This window comes from Aedes aegypti, chromosome 3 (assembly GCF_002204515.2).
Source record: "Aedes aegypti strain LVP_AGWG chromosome 3, AaegL5.0 Primary Assembly, whole genome shotgun sequence".
Lineage (NCBI taxonomy): Eukaryota > Metazoa > Arthropoda > Insecta > Diptera > Culicidae > Aedes > Aedes aegypti.
The window spans coordinates 21,747,447-21,772,907 of NC_035109.1; the positions used below are offsets into that span (position 1 = coordinate 21,747,447).

General features: G+C 35.5%; 1 protein-coding gene across 4 annotated transcripts in view; it reads left to right on the top strand.

Annotated features, from left to right (window-relative positions):
* LOC5575107 (zinc finger and BTB domain-containing protein 24) overlaps positions 1-25,461 on the top strand; it is a 78,267-nt gene that overhangs the window by 14,032 nt on the left and 38,774 nt on the right. Inside the window, exon 1 of one of the 4 annotated variants that reach the window (XM_021849389.1) lies at positions 18,929-19,247. The exons of 2 other annotated variants lie outside the window; for them this stretch is intronic. The gene's annotated coding sequence lies outside the window, so the exon portion shown is untranslated. Of the gene's footprint in view, positions 1-18,928; positions 19,248-25,461 lie in introns of those variants that run through there. One more of the 4 variants, XM_021849390.1, reaches the window with a different exon arrangement.

Sequence of the window (25,461 nt, forward strand, 5' to 3'; positions counted from 1 at the left end):
GCAAAAATTTGCTGGTTTACAGCAATAAAATTTTGGTGTGTAGCTATCATGTGGAAGTTGAACCACCAAGGTTTCTGATAAAGTGAAATTTGGGAAAATCCTATCAACTACAATTTGACGACTCAGTAGCAGAAATAAACCATGAACAATGTTGTCTGACTATGGTTTTCAGGTAAATCTTTTAAGGTGAAGATAAATCGAAGCCAAACTTCAAATTTTCAAAAGCACAAATCTGGAGAACCGAACACCCGTTTCAACTGAAAACTTAATCGATTGGTCACCACCATCTAGTAATCAATCGATTAAGTTTTTAGCTTAAACGGATGTTTATTTCTCCAGATTTGTGCTCTTGAAAATTTGAGATTTGGCTTCGATTCGTCTTCATCTTAAGATTGATAGTTAAAATCTGTCGAATCTTAGGGATTATATACGAAAAAGTCTTACTGCTGTTCCAAACAAATCCATCGAGCAAAACCTAATCGATACTTTCGTTGTCGTAGTCGCGATAAACTTTACGCTCTGTTTCGAAGATCCGGGACCGAACACTCATCCAAAAGTCCCCACTGCTGCATACGCTCTTTTGCATTCGGACTATCCATCCATTCATTGATCGTGCCAGTCGGCTTGTGGTCGCTAAAGGCATCATAACCAGATTCGGATTTACATCGACAGTCTCTGGGAAAGCAAGCACCGGCTGTCATGGTTCACCACACTATGCCACGCCAGCCGTAGCAAACGGAACACCATTCAAATGACTCAAATGACTAACTTTTGCTAATGGTCGTGCAAATGTCAATTAAGGGTACACTGCTGTTACTACAACTAACCAACCAACCAACCAACGTCAACGACGACGACTTACAGTGGTGCAACCGGACGGAGTCGAAAGCAAAAGCGACTTGAACCAAAACACGGTGCGGGCTCGTCGTCTATTCTTGCGTTCATGTTCCTCCGGTTGGGGTTTATGTAACCCTATAGCAACGGTTCTCACCCTCACTTAGGTAGGGAAATTCTCTGCGCCCAGCGACGACACCGTGAAGCTTTCGCGAGGAAATGACGAGCCTTGCGATTTAAAACTGCTCAAGAGAAGAGTGCACAGTGTTTTAAATTGTTGATTTTACGATCAAAACAGAACAATTTCAAATTCAACTAACCATAGCACTCAAGCTGCAATTTATGCATATAAACGGTATATACCATGCCCACACAGTTACGGATCATCCACAGTGACGGATCACTTTGGCGTTCAACATCGGATAACTCGCTCAAAACATAAACGTTGACCTAAAACATATTTTTCCCATGTTATACTATTTGTCTTCTACCATTTGTAATGTTAAGCACAACATTCAACCGCTAAATAACGGTGTATTTGACAAATGTTTAGTTGATACCACACAGCTATCATTATATATTCGTTTTCTATAAGAAGTGCCGTCAGCATTCATAAGCCCCCACAGGTGGTAAAATTCAAATGTTATACTATAAAACATGCTCGTTCGTTTCGATTTAGTATGAATTCATCTTTGGAAAACATTTTTCTCGATTGTTGATTCTAAATACCGAATGTTAGCACTTCTAACTAGTGATCCATAATACAGACCACGAAATGATTGTATACCACGGTTATGGATCACTTCCAAATATTGTAGCTTTCTGCCATTTTAAGCATTGGATTCGACATTTTCAGACAATATCACTAAGGATAAAACTAATAAAACAACAAGGTTTGTAAATTTCATTTTTAGCAGACAAAAATGGGTGGAAAACTTGGTGTGGAGCGAAAACAGTACATGTTTCACTAACTACAATGCAGTATTACAACAAAAATGGCATTTTACCCTTGTTTCCAGCTCTATCACTGCTATTTTTTGCAGTAATATGTGCCATATTGATAACTTTCGCCAAATCATGGAATACAGATGCATTGAGTTAAAAATCTCTGGATTTTGCGCAGTGATCCGTAATATGTCACAATTTGATCCATAATATGAAAATTGATCCATAATATGGTTTTCAGAAACCGATACAATTTTTAATTTTTATGCAATCCTATGTAAATATTGCACCCAAAACAGTTTACTAACCGAAGTTCCAATCTGAAACGATTCAATTCGTGCTTTTAAATTACAATTTTACGTTTTCCATGTCGTTTTATTGAATTTCATAGGTTGGACTCCACACTATTTGATCCATAACTGTGGGGTCGTGGTATAAAGCTAGTACAATATTGAAATTATAATTTAAAACATCAACTTTAATTGCACTCATACCGGAATGCTAGCATTGGCGTAGCTAGGATTTTTTTCTAGAGGGGGGCTGATAAATTATTGTTTTACAGAGAAAATGTTGGTCGCAATTATCACGATTTACACAGATTTCGTATCGTTATATCGCTGCACATCAGTGATATTTGTAAATTTAAATTTTCACTACGGAAAATATTTATTTTTTGGCTAAACCAGGAAAAAATCCTTCTAGAATTCTTCCGAAGAACTCACGAGGAATGGGATATTGTTATTCTTTCACGAACTTTTCAAATGTTCAACCATGTTCTTTCCCAGGGGGATTTCATCGTGATCTTTTTCCGTACTTTTCCAGTGTTTTCTCCAAGCACTTCTAAACCATTGTTCACTGAGATCCTCCAAGGATTTACCATTCAACAGATGTTTCCTAAAGTTTCCTTACGTTACGTACTGATCTTACCAGAAAATTGAGATATAAATAGTCGAAAAAAAAAATTTCTTGTTTACCCTTTCTTAAAAAAAAATGATCAGTTTGACCCACTTCCTTGTAGGTATTTTTACAAATATTACGCACCTTATGATGCCAAGAATATTTTTGTGATTATCGTTTTAATATTCTATATTACATTTATTGAAATTCTAACCAAGAAAACTAAAACTATTAATGATCAATTACAAAATCATATTGATTGATAGCAGCCTAAAATCAACTTTTATTACGAACCTATTAGAATTAACAATCTAAATGCTCCTCACAACTCCTGAACAACAATACTGTGCATATAAATGCAGTTCTAATAGGTTCGTAATAAAAGTTGATTTTAGGCTGCTATCAATCAATATGATTTTGTAATTGATCATTAATAGTTTTAGTTTTCTAAAATACTAAAATCACTAAGGTGAGCAAATACCTTTAAACTCTAATGTGTGTTGCTTATCTTGACAGATAGGCCTATTTCGTCTGCGACTTACAGACTTCTTCAGTGTCGAGTGCTCGACTTGAAGAGAACATCGCATGGATCTATTATTTATACTAGAAAAAGTGTGTGGGTATGTTAGAACTAGATTCTACCTGTAATCGTATACAGGAGGTCATTTTTTAATTGTGTACCTAATCAAATGAAAGGATTGTCAAAATTACAAATTCCTGCTTGTTCTGGCAGGTGGTCAATCAATGTGTTTATGTATTGTGTGTGTGAAGGTTAGGTATAAGTCTAAACAGCCAAGAGTACCCATTTCCTTGATCTTTGTTTAGTAATTTATTGTGGTTTTGTTTGAAAATTTCTATGCTTTCCGCTACGTCAAGCTTCCAAGGATTTGAAATATGTCGTAAGAGTTTGATATTTTTTGTGTTAAGGAAATGTTGTTCATTGTAAATATGTTGTCAAAATTACAAATTCCTGCTTGTTTTGGCAGGTGGTCAATCAATGTGTTTATGTATTGTGTGTGTGAAGGTTAGGTATAAGTCTAAACAGCCAAGAGTACCCATTTCCTTGATCTTTGTTTAGTAATTTATTGTGGTTTTGTTTGAAAATTTCTATGCTTTCCGCTACGTCAAGCTTCCAAGGATTTGAAATATGTCGTAAGAGTTTGATATTTTTTGTGTTAAGGAAATGTTGTTCATTGTAAATATGTTCTGCAACTTTTGATTTGAAATGGTGTACATGTCCTTTTTCTGTGTCTTTGTGTGCTTTAGTAACTTCTGCTACGTGTTCTTTAAAACGTGTATTGAGAGTCCGTTTTGTTTGTCCTATGTAAATTTTATTGCAGTGGTCGCATGTAATTTGATAAACGCCTGATTTATATAAGCTGTCAATTGGGTCTTTTGTTGAACCTAGGAGAGTTCGGAGTTGGTTGTTTCTACTGGTAAAAACTAACTCGAAACCAAACTTTCGTAGGATTGGGCGTAGTTTTTTTGTTTCATTGTTGTAATTGACGGCTATATGTTTGAGTGTTGGTTGTTCTTGTGTCAGAGTAGTAAGTGAACGTTTGTTTGTTCTCGTGTTCTTTTGTCGATGAGTTGTTGTATTGTTTGTCTTGTGTAACCGTTTAATTGTCCTGTTTCAAAAATGTAGTTAAGTTCCTTTCTTCTACCAGTTTCACTGAGGGGGATTGTTAGCATTCGATGTATCATGTGATTGAAGGAAGACATTTTGTGTTGGTGTGAGTGATTTGATGTGTTTGGAATGATACGTTGAGTGTTAGTTGGTTTCCTATAGATTTCAAATGTAAGTGATGAGTGTTACTTTACAATAAGTAAGTCCAAGAAAGGCAATTTGTTATCCTGTTCCACTTCGTAAGTAAATTCAATGTTTTTGTGAGCCTTATTAATTGTTTCTAAAGTTTGGGGTAAGATGTGTTTTTTAACTATGCTGAAAACATCATCAACGTAACGCCACCAGATTTCAGGGAGCTGGTTTTTATCTTCTAATCGTTTCTCTAAATTTGCCATAAAAATCTCACTTAAAAATGGAGAAAGAGGGTTTCCCATTGGGGCTCCATTTAACTGTTTATATGTTTCATCTCTAAAGGAAAAATAGTTTTCTTCCATGCAAAGTTTAGTTAATTTAATGTATGTACGTACTTGTTTTATCCAATCTGTGCCTTCATATTGACTAAGTAGCCAATCTTCTAATAGGCTTATGGCCTCTTTAACAGGAATGCTAGGGAATAAAGATTTGACATCGAAAGAAACCAAAACTTCATCATCGGCTATTTTTAAATTTTCAATTACTTCTGTAAAATGTTTGGAATTTTTAAATGTTTTACTATGAAACTGTTTTGGAAAATTTTGGAATTTCTGGACTAAATACTTTGCAATCTTGTGGGTGGGTGATCCAATAGCTGAAACAATCTCACGCATTTCATTACCAGGTTTATGAACTTTAGGGAGTCCTTTAATTCTTGGTAATGAAGGGTTCGATTCTTTCAGAGAGTTTACAACATTACCCAAAACCGGTTTTGCTTCTTTTAACGCTTTGTCAACACGTCTTATCATTCCTGGAAGAGGATCTGTTCTTTGAATACGGTAAGGTCCATGTTTAATTTTGTTCTGCATTATTTCTTCGTATTTAGATTTATCAAAAATTACAGTAGAATTACCTTTATCTGCTCTTAAATAGAAAACCGGTTTTTTGTTGAGTTGTTTGATTATGTTGTGTTCTTTGTTTTGGGGTGTAGTGTTCGTGTTGCGGATGATGTTGGCGGTGTGTGTTCTGATTTCCTGTATTTGTAAAGTCTGTAAATTATTATTGTTGATTGCTGTTTCAATGTCTATGACTGTTTGTGTCGTGTCAGGTTTTTTTGGTATAGCGTAGGTCAGTCCTTTGTTGAGTAGGGTCAATTGTTCATCTGTGAATTGTTCAGATGAACGATTAACCACTATTCCATCTATGTTATGTATGTTAGGTCTTTGAGAAGGACGTGAAAACTTTGGATTTTGATACTTTAATTTATTAATTTTTTCTGATAAAGATTTACGTTTTCTTTCTGATTCACAAAATTCTGCTATTTTTACTTTAGTTAGGAAAATTTGAAAATTATCTTGAAATTCTTTTGCTAATTTTAGATGTAGAGAATAGCATTCCAAAGTTTTCACGTTAATTCTACCGTAGAGTGCCTTTATTGATCGTCTCAATAATTGCATCTCTATGTCTTTAATTATGTCCGGGTTCTTAGCTGTTTTGACAATTACCTTATGACTTACGGGTGTAAGCCTGTGTTTTTTACATTGCTTTAGAAAAGCAATGTCCTTGTATAATCCAGCGATGCTTTTCTTCAACTCGATGAACTTGTTGCACTCCCGGGGCTTGGTTGCCATTTTCACTACACTTTTTTATATTAAACTTTGGGAGGGATTATTAGAGTATGTTTAAAACTACAAATGAACTTTAACACTTCACTTTTTGCAAAAAAAAAAAATAAAATACTAAAATCACTAAGGTGAGCAAATACCTTTAAACTCTAATATGTGTTGCTTATCTTGACAGATAGGCCTATTTCGTCTGCGACTTACAGACTTCTTCAGTGTCGAGTGCTCGACTTGAAGAGAACATCGCATGGATCTATTATTTATACTAGAAAAAGTGTGTGGGTATGTTAGAACTAGATTCTACCTGTAATCGTATACAGGAGGTCATTTTTTAATTGTGTACCTAATCAAATAGTGATTTTAGTATTTTATTTTTTTTTTTTTTTGCAAAAAGTGAAGTGTTAAAGTTCATTTGTAGTTTTTTATTCCGTTTTGTCATGGTTCCGTTTTTGTCAACTGAAAATTGACATAACGTATCTGCATCGGATTTTTTTACAGAAAATTCTTATATTAGATTTATCTGAAGATCAATTTGATATTGCTGCCCGTATTCCCTCAAAACTCTCTTGAATCTCATTCCTATATAATTTCAGGTGGAATAAGTTCAATTGTTTTTCAAAAACGCTTCAGCAAAAATATTCAAAAATTTCCTAAGCAATTTGTCTAGGATTTTCCTTAGATAATTATATTTTTCCGCTCTTCCGGATTCTTCGAAAATATTCACCAGAAATTCATTCAAGTATTTTCCAGAGATTTTTTTCTTTATAAAGCGCTAGCGTTTCTTCAGGGAATTTTCTAAAAAAGTCTTCAGCATTTCCATCAGGTATCCTTTTAAGTTTTAGAATTTTGTTTCGAACATTAATTCCGGGATTTTTTGGTTCAAAACTAATCCAGGATTACCTTAATAAATGTTGTAGTAAGGTACCGTGGGGAAAGATGATACAGAAAAATCAATAGTCAACTTCATTGTTATGTACAGCTTACGTGAATAATGTAATTCAAACTTTTTTTCTGTGGATAACAAATGAGGGACAAATGTACTTCAAATCGGAATTTATTTAGATTTTTCTGATTTTTATGTATTGAATATGGGGGACTTGAAAATTTGCGCCAAATGATCCACTTGCCCCACCATGGTGGGGTAAGTGGATCACAATTAAAAAAAAATATTCTCAAAACATATATGGTGTTATTATGTATACTAAGACTGATACTGCTCTCGTTCTTGTTATTAGTGCTATTTATGTTATGTTTTGATACTTTAAAAATTAAAAAGTGTCTTTATTTTATCAAAATATTGCTTAAAATATGTATACATTAGTTCACACTATTTCGAACAAAAAAAAAAACACGTAGCTAAAATAATTTGGAGAAAATTCTTCAATATAGTCACATAAGCTGTACTGAAGTATTATAGGATTATTCCAAACGATGTTTTCGAAAAACACCGGTAGTTTAAAAATATTAGTTACATTTATTTTTGTTGAACAAACTGAAATCTTTATATCCTATTTATGAGTGTAATTGTGTCATCTGTCTGGAACAATTTATATGGTCTAATAAGGTACGATAATATGTTTTCAATTGGAAAATTTGTATATTTTGCTCTTTTGCAACTCAGCTTTAATAAACCACGAAAAGTTTTGTTTGAATTTTGCAATATTCATTCTTTTATATTCTTTATACCAGAACGATTAAAATAAATTTTAGGTGGATTAATTCAAATGTTCTATAGTCAATTAGACTAATTTAAGCTAGTAATGAGAAAAAGTAAAAACAAAACAACATTTGAAAGTATTAAAACTTTTTCAAATTATCGTAAGCAGACTGTCAATAAAAGATAATAATACTTGATCCACTTACCCCACCCCATTAAAAAGCAGGGTTAAGTGTACCATGTCAAATATATATGTATTTATTTATAAAAATCACATATGTTTCATTGTGCTTCATTCAATTAGAACTGAAATGTTCACCATGCGTTGAAAAAAACTAGTTGAATTTGATTTAAGGCAGAGATACAATGGATTTTTGATTGACGAAAAACAATTTTGAAATTAATTGATTTTTGCAGCTAAAAAGTTTGTTTGTGTGGACGTAAAAACATAACCTAAAACGAATCAATGGTGCGAAAACATTCAACATATTCAAGTATTTATGCTCAATATAGACAAATGATCCACTTACCCCACTGATACACCTCCCCCCTGTACCTTAATTTCTTCACAAATTACTTTACGAAACACTGAATATTCATATCCAATTTATATCTTATTTTAAAGCAAAAAGTTTTGAAAGAACTTCCATAGAATTTTTTGGATAATTTTTGTAAAAAAAAATATTTGGTTCCTTTCAGAAAATTCCAGAATTCACCGTAGAATCTGTGAAACTTTCTGAAGAAATTCCGGACGAAATAGGGGAAAAGCACTAATTTTCGACCTACAAGAAATCTGTGCCAATTTTCGGATTTCCATACAAAGTAGGCCAGAAACGTACGAATGGGTCGAAAATTAGTGCTGGGTCGAAAATTTGTGCTTTTCCTCTACCTCGCAGAAAAACTCAAGTGTTTTTTGTATGATTTACTACAAAAAAACCTGTTGTTTTTTATTTGTCTTTTATAACGATTAGCGATAAAACGGATGAGATTTTATTGAAGCTATACTGTTTTGCGACTAAAAATGGATGAACCAATGAGCGAAGTTCGATTTTTGACCAACTTCGCCGCGTCGCGAGTCACTTCGCTAGAGTGCGCACATATGCCCTCCGCCGTGTGTATTATGCGCACTATTGAGCATCGAGTTGCGACGCGGCGAAGTTGGCCAAAAACCAAACTTTGAACGTTAGCATTTTCTAACGCGAAGTAGTATGTCTAACATCTTATGTCGTTTTCGTTCTTAGGAACTGGGTCGGTGATCAACACATAAACAAACCAACGTCAAGCAAATTATAGTTCGGTCGAACCTGAATCGGTTTGGGGTTGAAATTGTGATTCAGAACGGGTTGCGCCAGTTCCAATCCAGGTTCATAAACTAATTCGACATTAGAAAATGTTTTGAATCCCGAAATTTAATGATACTATGGCGAACAGATTGGTGTAGAATTTTTTTCCTACTTGCAGAAATAAAAAAAAATCCTTTTTAAAGTTCAACGCCAGCATATTAGCGGTATTTTTAAAGTAAACCAAAGATGTCGTATGGTAAAATTTGTAATGTAAGATGTACGTAGAAACTTGAAATAACTAAAACCAATAGTTTTGAAGTCACTCTATTTTGATCGTGAAATCGATGATTTAAAACACTGCCGATTGGCAGAGGAGTGCTCAGCTCATCTCTCATCGGCGATTTGAAGTGGGGATAGCTTAGTGGATTCGCGAGAGTTTATCTACCAGCAAAAGTTTGCGCGCGTGTAAGACATCCCTGGAATAACGATCGTCATTTGTAACCAGCAGTTCACCGCGGCCGGATGGACAGAAGAGCGAGTGCACCACACTGCAGATACACTGGTTCACTGTGCTCTGTGCAGTACGTTAGCTCTGCTCTGCTGCGGTGAATGGATTTCCAATGCAATGCGAACCTCAACAAGACTTGTTTTGCGTCTTATTTTTATTCCGTCATTATTTCCCCGGCGCAGAAACTCAACTCTTGCGCACGTCCGCACGCGGGGTTCGCTTTCGGATTCGTTTGTATGTGAGAAAGAAATTTAGAAAGTGGAGAGAGTTTTTAATATAAATTTTTATAACTTTAAAGTCGACTGCTTTGCGTCGTTCGATAGCCTTTTACATACGCAAACGCGGGCGACGACGTAGTTGCTCGGGTTTACCTCCCGAAATTGACGATTACCATATACCGTATTGTTTCGATTCACGTTGGAAATAGATGTGTGATCGCAAAACTATTCGAGTTGAATACTCGATTTGCCATCGCTGCGTAACGCCAGCAGACTCGTCTCGAGTGGTTGTACAAATTCAAAAACTGAACTCAAAGTGTTGAATCATTATGGCACCTCTGCATTAAGTAGCTCATGTGTATATCCGGCCACAAGAGATCGAGCGATCCAATAGGCGTGCTGATAGTCAAACTAGTGATTATGCAATAGCTCCAATAGTCCAACTTAGCAGACCAGATCAGACGTTGTGAGGGGAAATTCAATGAATTAGAAATAAAGGCACTTATCATTTCCAGTTACAGACAACTGTTTGAGAGTCGATATTCATAACACTAGGCATAGTAGATTAAACCATAAAGGACCAAATCGACTGGCTTCTGAACGCTTGTAGTAGTAGTTCATTCATACAATGTGGATAAATAGTTGTAAAGTTGCAGGGAATATTAAAAAAAAAACAAAACATAAATGCATTAAGTGTAAACTTATTTGACTCTTGAAAATTTAACTGTTTGTCGAAGGCTAAGAGTTTTAAAAGCTTTTTTCACATTTTTTTGTCAATTTTGCCCTGGTTATTTAGAGGCCCGATATCAACCAAAAAAATCTCATGGAAGAATTCCTTCAGCATTTCTTCCAAAAATGATTCCAGGGATTTTTCTTTCAGATATTTCTCAAGGAACTTCAGACTCTTCTAGGCGAAAATTCTCAAGGTACTTCATTAATAAATCTTTGAAGGATTTCAACGATTTGTCAAAAATGAATGAACTCCTTTTATAGAAAACATTTGTTCTGTTTTTTGTTACCTCCTTAACTAAATGGTTCCTTCAATATCGGTTAAGGGAGAGTTGACTGTACTTGTTGTATTATGCAAAAAAAACCTATGAACAAGTTGCTGATTTTTCTCTGATATCTCGAATAAAACCGTGAAAAAAATAATATAAAACAATGAATTTTTCGGTTTTCTGTAAGAATTTTCCAAGAAATTGTTGTAAGTAGCAGTTTTCTTTTCGATTTCGTATACTTTTTCTTCCTGCTGGTGTTATGCTTCAACGGAAACAAGGCCTGATTCGCAGCTTAGTATTAATATAAGAACTTCCTGTTGTTGCCTGAGAGTTTCCGTAGATTGTTTTGCACATGTCACAAGTAAGAAGCTACTCTACGCCCTGGGAAATCGAGAAAGTTTACACCCGACCCTCAGCTTGGTCTTGCTGAAGAGCTGCGCGATTTCTGCTACAGCTTTTCAGGCTTTATCCATAAGTTTTATGCATATTTTGTAAAAGGTATCTATAACTGCGAACTATTACGTACGCTCTTATAATGTACAACCCCATGATGTTATTCAAAATCTATTTTTGCAAAGCAGCAGACATTTAACGATCCAATAAATGCCAAAATCTCGCTCGATTAAGTCACCTTAAAAACAAAAGGCTCGCAAAGATCCTGGCCCAGTTTCTTTCTCCTCTGTCGCTTAAAACTTAACACATTCATCTATTTGTGGATCCGATTCCGAACCAGTCGATTTCGAACGAACTTGGTGTTCGATTCGCGGCAACACAACATTGTAAATCAAGTTACGAAACGAGTTAAATATCATCTTGACGACGACCGAAAGAGAGCGCAACTACGCGTGAGGATTTTAACGACACACAACCAACAGCAACAACGGCTTACAGGGTGGCACAGAGGTGCTCAACGTGGATGGAAATGTAAAAACAAAAACACTGGAATATGGCAGCACTTTGTCCACTTGCGTTTGAGAATACGCTTGAAGAAATATTCACCGTTCGAGAAAACTTAGGAAATGTATACTGCCCATAAAAGCATAATTGTCCCATGAGGATTTTCGAACCAACACTTTTTTCGTTGCAACATTCATGTGTTGATGTGTACTTTACAATATAGTTGAACCAAATTACCACACTTTGTTTGAAAATGTTGCGGAAAAATATGAAGTTGGTGCAGTCTTATACAGTGATATCTCCATGAGTCGATGTTCCATGACTCGATATCGACTCATGGAACCATAGTAGAAACAAAATTTCATGGTTACTATGATGGTGCCTTGAAACAGCTTTCCAAAGGATTGCGGTTCCATGACTCGATATTTCCATGAGTCGATGGTCCCTTCAATATCGACTCATGGAGGTTTCACTGTATTGAAAAATAAAAGCAGTGCTGGGACTGGTAATAGTAGTAGGCTTGAATTTCGTGAAAATCGCGAGGCTTTTCCCAGTACAGTAGTTCAAAAACGTGAATCTCATCAAGTAGCCTATGTTGGGTGTATGAATTTACTAATTCATTAGTACCATTGAAGGCTCTTAATGCGGGAACTAGAACATTTTTCTACTGTAATTTTGGGTTGCCCTTAGCAACGGGTGTTTTGCTATTTTCAAGGCTACAGCAGCGATTGGCGTGAGTTCCACTGGCTTCGCTGACTGTGATTCGCTTTGCTTGGCTACTGTAGAATGAATTTCAGAATTTTTCCCAACCCTGGATAACAGTCTCTATATTAACTTTAAACCCAAGTAGCTACTGCAAAACGTGAATTGTGTTCAAGTTTATATATTTTGTTAATCAATAGAAGCAAACTGTGTATTCTGTGCGGTTATGTAAAATGAATATGGCATCTACAAATGTACTAGAAAATTATGAACATTTGTATGAGAAGACAATTTTCAAACTTTGAGCGCTATTTACTCAATGCCTACTTTTTATTTTCGAACATATGATTGAAAAATCCTGGTAATTGAGCACCAAACTTAAAGATAATGCCTTTCCGAACCGTCTGATGTAATGTTTCGAAATGTGTGCTTTTCGAAATGTACTGCGCAAATGTTCAATCCCAGGTTCGTCCCATTCCTCGTAGTTGCCTATAATATCTGTTATTTACTTTTTTTCTCAATAGATGTATATTGAAAGAAAGAAGTTAGAAGTTCATAGCTATCTCTAGAACCATAAACGAACAAGAAGCCGATTCAATCGCATTTAATCGTTCATCATTATCGCACACCGTAAAATAGGCCTGATACATCGGCAATCACATACCAAAGCGAATATCTCTGTCATAAAATTGCCTTTTCCCAATAACTTATCTGAAATTCATCTAGCAGGGTGTCTACTACCTGGAAAAATCTGGAAAACCTGGAATTATCAGGGAATTTTATTCAACCTGGAAAAAACCTGGAATTCTCAGGGAATTTGAATTACAATCAGGGAAAATATTTTGAGGCAGTAATTCATGGTAGAATATGTTCCCTACAAAGGATTTTTGCGTCAAAATCCAGAGATTACCATTAATTTTCCAGAATACTCTCTTCAATTAAAAAAAAATTCGGCTGCGCCGCTATCGTAACGTTACTTAAGCTATTCAGTGAGGATCTGTTTAGGTATGAAACTTAATCGACTTATCTAAACATTAAATATCTTCAGGTATATTTGATCAGTATATGATTGAAATATCTAGAGCTGGGAGCAGGTTTCTGTTTAAGGTGAAGATGAATCGAAGCCAAACTTCAAATTTTCAAGAGCACAAATCTAGAGAACCGAACACCCGTTTGAGCTGAAAGCTTAATCGATTGGTCACTAGCTGGTGGTCGCCAATCGATTAATTTTTCAGCTCAAACGGGTGTTCGGTTCTCTAGATTTGTGCTCTTGGAAATTTTTGGTTTGGCTTCGATTTATCTTCACCTTAAAGACTTGGTCTCTATTTTTATTCAAATCTCTCATAAGTCTCTATTTATGATGAAAGGTCTCTATTTTAACCAATATGGTCTCTGAAGGATCTCTTTTCCTTATCTTGCTTGTAGTGAATTCTAATGCAAATGCAAGAATTGTTATAAAAATTCCTCGAGTAATTAATCAGTAAATCTATTAGGAACACTTCATCCAAGGATCACAGTTGTACCAACCATTTTTCAATGAATCTAATAAAAAATACCATAGAATTCTCAAAAGTTCACTAAAGATTCCACACTAGTTACTACTACAGCTATTTTTCCAAGAAATCCTCCGATCATTCCTACACAACTTCTTAGCGATTTCGTTTTTCAAGGAGTTGCTTCACAGAGATTCAATATTGATTTGTTTTCTTTTTTCATTAATCTTAGCAATTACTCTTAAGTTTTGTCAAGAGTTTCTCTAAAAATCCTTATTTATCAAGAATGACTTAAAAACTTAAACAAGTTTTTTTAGAGGTTACTCTAATATTTGCTTTAGAAATTCGTCACGAAAAACTTTTGGAAGAATGCTTGGAAAAATCTGTGAAAACTTCATTGAGGAATCTCTTAAAGTTACTGTTACTGGAATTTCCGGGATTTCCTGTTACTGGAATTTTCAAAGAAATCTTAGAAGCTATCTCTGGAGTAATTTCTGAAGATATACTCAGATAAATTCCTAGTCAAAATCTTAAAGAAATTCTGAAGGACAATTATGTAGGAAATCCTGAGAAATCCCTGGAGGCATTTCAGGTTGAATACTGCAACATGTTTAAAACGGGAACCTTGGCGATTTTCTTGAAACATATCTGAAATTATATATGAACCCGAATAACACACATGTTATAATTATGGCATATCAACTGCTATATGACAAGATATAGTCATATAATAGTTATTCTGCATCTATTATAACATGTGTGCTACTAGGGAAGTAATTCCTGATGGAATCTTCGAGATAATTTCTGTAATTATTTTTGGAAAAATCCAGGTTGTATTTTAAGATATTGCGCATTTATTTCACCACTGGACTATCGCACAAATTTTTACAAGTGCGGAAACGCTAATAAAAGCGCGCAATTGCATCAAATCGGGTAGGTGTCTTTGGGGGACTTATTCTTCGTAAATCAAAGAATAAGTGCTCTGAAGAAACCACAGGATTCAATGCAATCCCGCATTTTTATTCACACTTTTGCACTTATGAGGCCGCACTTTGCAGTTCAGTAGTGAAAGAAATATTTAGAATAAAATTCTTGGAGAAATTCCTTAGGAAAATTCTTTAAGTGGTTTTATGGGAAATAATCACTAAATGAACTCCTGGAGAAAAATTCAAATCTCTCAAATTGAAATATCTATCCATTTATCTAATTAGAAGAAATCTTCTGAGTTATATCTGGATCTTTGGGCAGATAACTGAGTTTATGAAATATCTGAAGAAAATCATTGAAAATGCAGTAATACAAACACTATTATTTGTCGTAATGTCTCGAGGAAGTTCAAACAAAAAAAAATCTCAGAGAAATGTCTGATTCCATAAATAATCAAACTCTTTCTTCCTGGTTTCTGTTAAGTTTCTATTTGTTTGTAGATAACTGTTTGTCTCTTTTGTCAAGCAAAAGCTTTCTGAATGTTCTATTTTCAAAACACTCAGTCCCTATCAGCCATGCTTTACGAACAATTTCTGAAATTATCGGAAAATATTGAATTTCGGAAAAACCTATTCTGGAAAAATAATCTAGAATTTAAACAAATTCCACTATTTTTTACAATTATGATTCATTCAGAGCTCTTGAAAGTTTTCGAATGGAATGCAAACAATTAACCCGTATAGGCCTGAGTGAAAGCAAAAATACTAAAACCCTAACCACTCAGCGAATACTCAACGAATTCAAATATTTTTTTGTCAGTATACTGGCCCACATATCTAATTTCTAGAAGTGGCCAGAGGAACTCGGGAATACTCCTGTGGCCGGAGTTATTGCGGTGGGTTACTGGGTCAAGTCGGGTAGAAAAAAGCGATTTTTTGGGACATGCCAAGTTATCTCTGTTTATTTCCTATGGCAATCATTTAAATTTGCATAAATCAGTAAGATCTGATATTCAACATTATAAATGAATAGTTTTGTACCGTTTAGAGCAGGGCTGCCCAACGTACGGCCCGCGGGCCGCATCCGGCCCGCGACCTCATTTTGGGCGGCCCGCGGAGGGTTCGAAGATTTTTCTCATATTTTACCCGTGAATATTCTACCAAACCGAAGTTAGAACATACTAAGCTTATTTAATTTGCAATTTAGTTTCAACCTTATATTCTAGCTTAGTAAATCTTTAAATTGTTTTGTTTTTTAACCATCTTAGATATTTTATTTTATGAATGCTTCAAATTCGTAATATCAAATTCTGGGTGTTTCAACAATGTTTCTACCTTGACATTCTTCTACATTCATCCTTGACAGAATTATAAGAAAGGCAAGCTTTTACAAAATCTTGAACAGGATTTCTAAAGAATTCAGGACAAGACTTTCAGAACAGAATTCTGGACACGAAATTCCCTGACCTTTGCCCCATTTGAAATGACATTTCTTCTCAACTGCGTATTGCGATCAAAGAAATGTGCCAGGATTTTCAACGAATTCAATTGATATTTTTTTAGAATCCTGGGCAAGATTACAACATAACGGTATGTAACATTTTGCCAAGACACTAAACGAATTTATAATAAAATTATGAGAAGGTTTCTTTTGAAATATTTTCTAGCATTTTCAAAGATTTCTAGGTGCCATTGGAAAATGATTATTGAGTGAGATTCTGAAGGAATCCTAGGCATGGTTATTGTAAAATTTAGGACATTCTGACCAAGATTTTCGTAAAGCTTGATAAGTATTTTAGCACATCCCAGTTCATGCTAATAAATTAGGTCAGATTTTGACAGAATTTGGAGTACGATTTAAAAAAAAACCTGGGTATTATTCTCACACAATCTAAAGTTTCTGGGGTAGATTCTTCAAAATATTCTGGACTAGATTATTATACAATTTTGATAGGAACTCTCATAACGTCCAGCAGAATACTTAACAGCAATTATCTCTTTTTTAGATTTCTTCGAATAAAATCATCTTCATTCACTGATTTTTGTCAGGTTTTATGAACTTCATTTACTGACTTTTGTCAGAATTGTTGGCAATATTTGTGCGTTTAAAAATGTGGCCCGTGACACAAAATTGCTTCTGCGATTTGGCCCGCGGTTAAAAAAGGTTGGGCAGGCCTGGTTTAGAGTTTACCAGATGCGGCCATTCGGATTTAATGCCCTGAAGAACCGGTTCTAGATTTGTTAGATATTAAATCGTTTCAAATCTCTATAAGTAGAGATCGAACATAATAGTTCAATAAAATACGTTCCCATAAGCTTGACACAGATGTTAAGATACAAATTGCGCACTTTATCATAAATTTGAGGCATCCTGGGGACCCAAACATGATCATTTGTAGGATCAATTAAACGCAGTTGACATTATTATTCAATTTAATCGATTATGAGAAGGTTTACGCTGATGCGTTTTTCTTAAAAATCCTTGATATAGTGGCTACATTATAGCCGATTCTGGAAATCATCTGTGACTTGAAATTTGCCTACCTCCAGGGGCACAGAAGCACAGAACTCTTGTCACCAGACCTGACCCAGTGATCCACCGCAATAACTCCGGCCACATGAACATTCCCGAGATCCTTTGACCACTTTTAGAAACTAGATATGTGTACGAGTATACTGACAAAAAATAATTGAAATCCGTTAAGTATTTGCTGAGCGGTGAGAGTTTTAGTAATTTTTCTTTCACTCAGGCCTATACGGGTTAATCATTTATCTAAATTACCACATTTGTAAATGTTATACAGGTTGGATTCGATTAACCGGGAACTTTATTATCCGTGTTCTAAACACAATGATGGACAGAACAAACAACATAAAAAAACAGCGTCATTATTAGGGGAAGTGGTGGTAAAATGAACAGGGGTGGTAAAATGAACACCGTTCCTTTTACCGAGAAAAACAAATTTCGATGAATTTTTATCACGCACGGACGATGTAGAGCATAAATCTGAGTGTTCGAGTTGATACGAAGGTCAATTGAAGTGAAAATATCAACAAAAACTAAGATTTTAGAAAACCACGTTTGAAAATTAGAACTGACGTAACTTTAAGCTCGGAAGGCTTCAGGTTTTTCAGTGAGGTGAATATCGTTATGATATGATGTCAAATCTGATACCTTTATAATTCTTTTTGAATGGATTACAATCATTAATGGATGTATCTTCGGTAAGGCAATGAAAATTTTCAGAAATATTTGTTTTGCTCACGTTCTTTGCGTGGTGTTCATTTTACCACCAACTGCTGTTCATTTTACCCACATAGTGCAGGTAAAATGAACATTTGCATCACTTTTTGATAGCGATGAAAAAATGGGAAAATTTAGCTATTTTAGTCTGAATCCATGTCGCTGCTTTAGATTACATCCCTATTTTCAATGTTATGCGATAGAAGTACAAAAATTCCTCGTTTTTCTATCAGAAACAAGATGATTTCCTTAAGGTGTTCATTTTACCACCCCTTCCCCTAAATGCAATTCATATGAATATTTGAATTGAGCTCTAATATTGTTAGCACATTGCTTTAAAATTTCTAGAAGAGTGAATACACTTTAAAATACTTTTAAAATGGTCATTAGTTTGTTTTGGTCATATAAAATTAGAGTATATCTTGAACCTGGAACTAATTTATAAAACCTGGAAATATCAGGGAATTTCATTTCGGTAAACGAGTAGACACGCTGTCTAGAAGAAAACCTTTTAAATTGAAAATCAAGTAAGGTTAACGGATAAGTGATAATAAAATAGCTGATATCTATGCTTTTTATTACTCGGATTGAAGAAGATGTACCCAAAATTATGATTCCAAGTTGGTGTTTAAGAGATGAAAACTCATTAATATTATCAGCAACGCTGGACGTCCGTTGAGAACCTCTGCTGCAGTGTGTTAGGTTAGTTCGGTTAGCGGTTGGTTGATTTTTTTTCTGTTCCTCCTGGAAACCAGCGATGGTTACTTGCTCCATTGTGTGGTGAGATGTTTGTCTGCGAAACCTATGCTACGCTACGATTCATTCGCTCCGACGAGTTCACTCACGAGCTATTCAAACTCTTCGATCGTTTGCTCGCTCTCTCGAGACTTGTGTGCTGCGATTGGTTGGAAATACCTGGCGCAACTCGAGCGAACCCTCTGTGCCAGACCGGAGTGAACCGTGCACTGGACCGGATCGTCTTTGGTTAGTGTCCGTCCGTTTCGAAGCGCTTTTGGCCGTGAGTACGATCAGGTTGAGGGAAACTTTCCGCGGCGACTCGCGAATCCATCGATTGTCCACGTCGTCGAGCAGGACGGTGATTAGGCATTGGAGCGGAATTCCAAGGGGTTGCTGATCCTCCGTCGATCGCGATCGTAATCGGGGCTGACGTATACACTACAGACATCTAGTGGACCGGAGTTCCCTTTCGGGGAGGAATACACTGTGAATTGGGGGAAGGGGAACGTGGTTAGCGATCAGCGAGGTATAGTGAAACTTGTTTTGCGCACTCCGTGGATGACGGAGAGAGGCATTTACCTGTAGCTACGAATCGTCGAACGAAAGAGGAAGTGAACGAAGCAAATCGCTGTCGAGCGAGAGTGAAAGTGATTTCAGTGAAAAGAGGAAAGGTCATCTCCCTGTCTTGTGACGGTGGTTGGTTGGGAACCAAAGCGAAGAAAAGAAGAATGTGCCTGGGTGGAATTTATGCTAGGCCAAGGGGGAAATTGCTTTGAAAAGTGCAATTATTGGGCAACAGGTGTGATTGGGCTGCTTGCTGCACTGTGGGAAAAAAGGAGAACGCGTTGCATTCGCTCTGTGGTGCATTTCGATCGGATGCATGTTAGGTAACCGGATGCTGGAATGGTAATGGTGACGTGAGCAATTGGGGTTGGTGACTGAACGCAGTGCCAACGCAATGTGTGAAAGGATGCATCGTAATAGGGAAGATTGGATTCGTCTATTTTTCTGTATTCTCAGTAGATACTATCACGATGATTGAAATAACATATAAGTATGATGAATACCTTATTTTCATTGTATGTTCTTTTTCAATTTAAATGCTGTTACTGCATTCGAAAAAATAAATAACAAAATTGAAAAATATGTCGTAAATACGAACTAACACGTAATGTTTTTCAACATGTTTACATAACATCGAAAAGTTGAGACTCATATTGGTGAAATTGTCGCAAGGCATCCTTCGCACAATACGACACCTTCATGGGACATCAGTGTTTTGGAATATTGACTTATATCTCATTGAGTCTAATTTTTTGAGATGATGCAATATTTTGTTTTATTTGTAATTCTCAAGTAAATCCAAGATTTATTTTGTGAAGGCTCGTAGGAAAATTCCTCGCATTTCAATGACATTTATCAGCTTTCCTTTTATGGATTCCTGTAGGAAATTTTCCAAGTTTTTCTGCAAGAACTCTTTTGAGGATGCAAACAATAAAATAATATCAACCGATGTAATTTATGGTAGTGTATTAAAACACAGTGGTACAAAAATAACATATTTACGAGTCCCAACGATCCAATAATGTCTAATAAAAAATAAATAAGGTCTAATAAATTTGGGATTGTCGCTAAAATTATATATTATACTGGGTTTATTAATGTTTAAGGCCCAAGTAAAAATGGAGCAAGTGTCAAAAGTGAAAAAGCAGTGTTCGCCGTTAAAATCGACAAATCAAAAAAAATAGTGTGTTTTTATTTTTTTAGCTGTTTTGTTTCCAAAAGAAAAATACTGTGTGTTTTTATTTTTTACGATTTGTTGTTTTCAAGGGCGAAAACATTTTCATTCATTAATTTTTCATATTTGTTTCATTTTTACTTGCACCTTCAATGAAAATGGTTAAAAAACCATGATTTATTTAATAAAATAATCCTCCGAGTATCAAAAGTAAGACTAAAGCTATAATTTTTCTTTATTCTGACATTTCGTCCCAACTTAGACCGACACTACTCCTCAGCTTAATGTTCCTTCAAGCACTCCAACAATTATCAACTAAAAGCTTTCTTTGTCAATTGATCGTTTTTGCATGTGCATATCGCATGAAAAGCACGAAAATATTCCATGCTCTTTAAATTCAAAAAAAAATTCTTTACGAAAAGATTCCGACCGGCGGGATTCGAACCTCAAGACCCTCAGTTTGGTCGTGCCTATTTGGGACCCCCGGTTCCCCGCCAGACCTTTATTATGAAAACAAAATGTCCATCAAAACTGAATACAGAGTTCGATTTCTCAGGTCATTCTGCACCTCTGGGCTAATAAAAAAAATCTTGAGGAGGAATCTCGAGAAATCTTGATTTAAAATATTTAGCTAAAAAATTCAAAATAGTTCATATTAGAACTATTCAATCGCACCAATAAATCAACAAAAACTTGTTATAATGAGCAATATTTACAGCTGATATAACTTACTAAACTGGCTTAAGTATGTGTTTTACATGGCTTAAACCAGTAAGCTTAGCTAAATAGGTTGAACAATAAAACAATGTTTTTAATGTAATGTTGATGTTATTAAGTAAAACATACCCTGCTGAATATTATTTATTTACTGCTCATTTTCCACCTTTCACACTCAGTGATCTGCCCACTTAAGTCTACCGTATTTATTTATTTATTTATTATTAACGAGATTTTAGCCCTGGGTTAGTACATCTCGAGACCAACGGGTGTAATTCACTTCCGAAGGAAGTCGCCACCATAACTTTAATATTATAAGTATCGATTGAGCCTCAAACCACAAGCCTGAGAACGAACTAGTTAAAACAAAGAAGTTATAACGGGAATAGGATTCGATTCCAAGTCCTCGACTTGAGAAGTATATGTTCTAACGGCTACACCAGGTCCGTACCCATAGTTAGTTTGATTTTAGCTTCCTTGCACACCTGATACAACTTTCGATGTATACGTCAAAATTTTCACCGAGAATTTCCTCAGCTCTTTATGTTAAAAAAAATATCGTTTATGTTAAAAAAAAATATTCTGTATCGCTACAACAGGATTTTCCACTACTCGGGAAACATCATTGTCACATATCACGATTGTTCCAAGATTAACAAAGTCTTCAACAACTTCAAACACATCCCCATTGAGTACTACCTCAGAATCAACATCAGTAGGATGCTTACTCTCTAAACCTACACCATCCACGGTGCCCCGTTATTATGAAAAAAAAAAAATGTCCATCAGATCTGAGCACAGGGCTCGATTCCTTAAATTATTTTGCACCTCTCGACCTCTTTAAAAAAAATCCCAAGGAGGAATCTCGAGAAATCTTGATTTGAAGTTTTTGTCTAAACATTGAAATGTCCCTTTTGAAATTTTGCAATAGCGGTGAAAAAACCTACAAAAACGCTCAAAAAGTTAGCTAAGTATAAAATTGTTACCATTGTTATTGTTAGAAATATTTACAACTGACTTAAGTTACCGGAGTGGCTTAAGTATGTTTTTCCATCGTTTTCTGGTTTTAATTTGATTGATTGTTGTTTTCTATGTTGAAACGATTGAAAGTTAAAAACAAATAAATTACAATTGTTATTTCGAAAAATAAACAAGGATCTCAGAAAAAATTTAGCACAATATTAGTTAGACGATAAGCCATGTTTTATAGTCGAGTAGAGCTAATATCAACCGTTTGTTTCAAATCTGGAATGATTTGGTTGCTCCTGTTCGCTCACGTCAATATCAGAATGAACATACGCAGATGTCTTCCACAGGGCCGCTGACCTCCATTTGATTGATGTAACTTTTTCTTCCGGCATTCGCACTGAATGACCTGCTCACTGAAGTTTGCCTATTTTATTCGCTCAATAGTTTTCGTTCCTGTTCTCAAATAAATGTGCTTAGAGAGCCAAGAATAAGCGTTTTCTTCTTCTTTCTGGTGTTTCGTTACAACTGGGACAAAGCCTGCTTCTCAGATTAGTGTTCTTATGAGCACTTCCACAATTATTAACTGAGAGCTTTCTTTGCCAATTGACCATTTTTGCATGTGTATATCGTGTGGCAGGTACGAAGATACTCTTATGACCTGGGAATCGAGAAAATTTCCATTACGAAAAGATCCTCGACCAGCGGGATTCGAACCCACGACCCTCAGCATGGTCATGCTGAATAGCTGCGCGTTTACCGCTACGGCTATCTGAGCCCCTGAATAAGCGTTTTATACAGGGCAAATTGACAATGATGTTTAATTTAAGCATGCTTGCATTCATCGTTGCTCTCTTTGTATTATTATTGAAAACTGATTTAGTTTTCGAAACACTTTTGAGTGTTGTACGATAAAGGATCGCGAGGTGTTTTGGCGAAGTTGTTAACGAAATAATGGATCTATGAAGTCAGATAAGCCTCCATCAGGAAAAAGTGTAGGAATGTCGTTTCCCTTGACAAGTTGCGGGTTCCTAAGCTGGTTACGTAATCCGTATAAGGAGATGTTTTTACTACACGGGATACATCATTATCACACGTCACAAGTATTATATGACTCTTAAAAAATTCATCTACATCTCCATCAAGCACTGCTTCAGCACCATCACATCTGAACCTGCTTCTTTCTTTACATGCAACCATATACGTTTGGGTATTGTAAATGGCATTACAATCTTATCCTAGTTGTCCTTCTTTAAAATAGTGAGACCCTGCTTTACTGCACTGCGATCGATTCCAATAAAGTCATCGTCTGCCAAATCAAGCAGTATATGCGACAAAACGCAATATTGAACAGTACATTCGCAAACTCATCCCTTTTCATTCCATGTCATTTAACAAAAAAAATAGGCTCTTTGTCTACAATTCTTACACTTGATTGTGTTTGTCAGCTTTATATCTTATTTTCAAGTCTTTGATATTACCTGTAAACGCTAGATTTTCGTTACTGAGTCGAACGCAAACTAGAAATCAATATACAGATTGACGATGAATCCCGAAAAAATAAAACTAAGTAAATGGTTGCAGGTATATAGAGTGGAAGTCCTAGTGATGTTGATACTTAAGTACCATCAGTGCACCAGTATCCGCTCATGTCCGTATTTCCGCTCACTACTGTAAAAATAAAGTCTGACATTATTTTCATTTTATTAAATAATTCTTTATATTGAAAACACAAGACCTCGTTAGCGGCTATTAGATCACTAGGTATTTTTGTGTGTTCCAATAATCGCTCTTGCATAAAATCAAACAAAATTTTAAAGAAATGGCGATTTTAATATACAGCCTTTTGATTGCAGCAATAGCTATGGTTCGACTATAAAAAATATCAGGATAAATACCAAAATTCGAAAATATGCATTTTTTAGTAATTTCGTCACGAAATCTGTTTACCGCGAGCGGGAATAGATACACCTAGATGCAACCCTTAAATGAGCGGAATCTGGTGCACTGGTGGTAATATTAATTGGGGATTTGTTTGAAGTTTCTTAAAGGCTTTGTTAATCTTCGAATCATGTTTCCCGTGTAGTTATAATCCTGTTGTGGCTGAGTATGTTGAACAGGATATTTTTACGTAAAGTGCTGAGGGCACTACTTGATGAAAAGCTAGACATAAACATCAAGAGTAGTACCAGATGTACAAAGAAACGAATTTTATTGGGCAAAATCAATACGGCAGACTTTGGGAGGCTGGTCACTTAGTGTGAATGTCAAAAATAAACCAAGTTAAAACATACTTAAACGACTCTGGTAAGTCTTGGCTTTGTAGACGTTGACATTATTGGAATTGATCGCAGCGCAGTGGAGCAGGCTTTCGCTCTCTTGGAGAGAAACAACGAAGGTATGCCTATAATGCCATCTATTCTACTCAAACGTACTTGGTTCCATGCAGAGAAAGAGGCTGGTTTGATGATATTGGTGCTGAGGCAGTGCTTGACGTGGATTAGTTCAAGTTGTTGAAGAGCCTTGGGACACTATTGTGACGTGTAAAAACACGTATTCCAGCTATGAGAAGGACCTTATTCGGATTACGTAATCAGCATAGGAACTCGCAACTGATTCTGTCTTTGGCTCTTTAAGGACACAAAACATTGACGTTGAAAATAGCAAACTGTAATGTTTTCGGTGATCTGAACATAAATTACTGCGGGCAATACTACACTCAGAAACACGGGTAGTCACATAATCACTAAATTTTAGTAAATAATGACTATTTTCTATCAGCCTCTCTTTTATTCTCTTTCAATTCGCCTGGGTTGAAGCATCGCTAAGCTTCAACCCAGTCGAAATGACAATTAATGTAAATATTCACAACATAATGCAAGAGAGGCAGATAGAAAATAGCCATTCATGCATAAACTTTAGTAATTATGTGATTATTTATATTTCTGAGTGTAGGTGGGGAACTATAAAATGATGTGTGGTTGTGATGCAAATTCGCGATATATGGCGAGTTGTATACAAAAGAGTGAAGATTTGCAATATTAATTATTAATATAATACGGCATATTTCAGTAAGCGGGTCATTTAGAACGGTTTAGGTTGGATGAATAAGTTGCGATAATCTATGAAAAAATCAAAACTAGGCTTAGTTAAAAGTAGTTTTCTCCTATTTTTTTCCTCATTTTACTAAAAAAGTTATCTTTGCTACATCATAACTTCATGAATAATTAACAAATAACTATTCTTCTTACATGCTTTTGTAACAGCTTAAGTTGTTTTTAAACTTTGTTAACAATAAATCCAATTTCAAAAATATTTT